The sequence below is a fragment of the Erinaceus europaeus genome, chromosome 3 (genome assembly GCF_950295315.1).
Source record: "Erinaceus europaeus chromosome 3, mEriEur2.1, whole genome shotgun sequence".
Lineage (NCBI taxonomy): Eukaryota > Metazoa > Chordata > Mammalia > Eulipotyphla > Erinaceidae > Erinaceus > Erinaceus europaeus.
This window is the reverse complement of record NC_080164.1, coordinates 96,956,683-96,959,040: the sequence shown is the minus strand read 5'-3', so window position 1 is coordinate 96,959,040 and position 2,358 is coordinate 96,956,683. Positions and strand designations below refer to the sequence as shown.

The 2,358-nt window shown below is 44.3% G+C and overlaps 1 non-coding gene across 1 annotated transcript; it reads right to left on the bottom strand.

The window, feature by feature from the left end:
- Positions 1-774: 774 nt before the first annotated feature.
- Positions 775-908, bottom strand: LOC132537921 (small nucleolar RNA SNORA70). The gene has a single exon (XR_009549331.1). It is a non-coding gene; the product is annotated as a small nucleolar RNA SNORA70 (small nucleolar RNA).
- Between the last annotated feature and the right edge of the window lie 1,450 nt (positions 909-2,358).

The following is a 2,358-nucleotide window of genomic DNA, read 5'->3' as shown; positions in this document are numbered from 1 at the left end:
CATGGAAAAGAATTCTGCCAATATTTTCCTCTAAGTATTTGGTATTTGCTAGTCTAACATCCAAAATTCTTGACCCATTTGGAGTTTACTTTTGTGTTGGTAAAATGTAGTGGTTCATTTTTATTCCTCTGTATATTTCAACCCAATTTTCCTAACACCATTTGTTGAAGAGATTCTCCTTTCCCCATTTAATAGTCTGGGCACCCTTGTCAAAGACTAGATTTCCATAGGATTAAGGGCTTATTTCTGGGCTCTCAATTCTATCCCACTGGTTAGTGTGTCTATTCATGTTCCAGTACCAAGCAGTATTGATGACAATGGCCCTATAAAACAATTTGAGATCAAGGAGTGTGATGCCTCCAGTTCTGTTCTTTCTTCTCAAGACTGTTTTGGCGATTCTAGGTCTTTTCTGGTTCCAGGTAAACATTTGTAGCTTTTGTTCTATTCTCTTTAAAAAATGGGGGGGACCTTGATGGGGATTGCATTAAATTTGTCTGTCAGCCATCATGTCTTCAAATTCCATTAAACTTGGTGAAGCCCCACTAACTGGAGGTGTGGATCTTCTGGCATCCAGGGAACTTCAGTCTAGCCCTGCATGGGGCCTTAATCACATGCTCCTTGTTCTGCAGTTTGGTGCAGATCGATATGATGACCTGGACCACGTGGACCCTGGCCATGGTGCTCTGAGGCTTGCCAAAGGCACCGCATCCCTGCCTGGAGCCTAAGATTAGGGGCAGCAGGGGGTCAGGCATGAAGTGAATACTGAGCAGGAAGGGCTGGCTCCAGGATCCTGTAGGACAACCTGTATAAGGAACAAGCTGCAGACACGGCCCAGGAGGGTGCTATTTGTAGCCACTGCACAGAGGGCCCCATGGGGAGGGAAGCACGGTTGGCTTAATTGGCTGCAGAAAATAGTCCTTTTACTAAACTGCCTTCCTATGCTAGTTGAATGTCAATGTTAGTCTCTAAATACTGCTACCACTGCTCCCTTTTGCCTCAGATACACCAGTCAGTTCCTCCAGAGGCCAAGCTCTTTGCCCTCAGGCAACCTCATGCAGAAAAAGTTAGGCCTACAATGTTTATGTCTGTAGTGAACATGTACAGACTCTGTTTTTCTTGTTGTTAAACAATACAGTGTGAGATTCGACTTCCGGAGGCGGAGCTACGAGCAGCAGATCGCTTTCTCTCCTCTCCTCTCCTCTCCCGGATCAACTAGGAATACCAAAGGAGACCACCCGGACCGAAACAAGACAGGACTAGAATGACCACAGAAACCCAGTAAATCACCCGTGAGTACAAACACGCGTGGCTGGTGACAGAGAGGAGAGAGGGGCCTAAGGAGAGATTAAGTGACTAACAGTTCGACAGTCTGTCAGTGGAGACACCACCTCCAGTCTGCTCCACCAACAAGGGGACAGCTGAAGGGAGGAAGGGACTCCCCAGAGACTCACCAAGTACAACTCTGAGTCTCCATTGCTACTACCCTCAGAATCTGGAGCAGCAACAGGGAGGGACACCAGGGCACAGAGATCTAACCGGGAAACTCAGGAGAAGACCTATACCTCGGTGGCATAGCTGAAGGGCTGTGAAAGTCTCTTTGCATAACCACTGGATTATCTCTGCCACACCCTGCTTTATCTCTTGGTCAGGAGTCATTGCTTAAGCCAAGAAGCCTATTGATAGTTTAAAAGCCCTCAGGCTACCATAGCCTACAGGGGAAAAAAAAAAGGCTTTTACACCACTGAACTCCAACTCAGGGATTGAAAAAACTGTTAACTTATATAAAATGGTTAAAACAACAAGAAAAAATATTGGAGACTCGAACCAGGACAAGAGTCCAGCTAAAAGTCCTCCAGAGGGCGAAGCACAAAACAACGAGTTCAACATCCAAACATTAGCTAAGGAAATAATAACAGGAGTGAGTAAAGAATTTGAAAAAATTGTAATCAGAACTGCAGGAACAACAAATGAGAATATGGAAGAAAATTCTAATAATCGCATGGTTATTAGAGAGCTGAAAGCTGAAATTGCTGAGCTAAGAAGGCAACTAGCTGAACAAGCTAAAACAGTATCAGAGCAGGGCAACAAAATAGATGAACTCCAGAAAGCAGTAGAGGGCAGAGAGAATAGAATCAATGAGGCTGAAGACAGAATTAGCAAGATTGAGGATGAATTAGAGACAACTAAAAAAGAAGTAAGAGATCTCAAAAAGAGATTAAGAGATGCTGAAAACAACAACAGAGTCCTATGGGATGACTTCAAAAGAAACAATATACGCATTATTGGCTTACCAGAGGAAGAAAGAGAAGGGGAGGAAGAAAGCATTCTCCAGGCCATAATAGCTGAAAATTTCTCTAG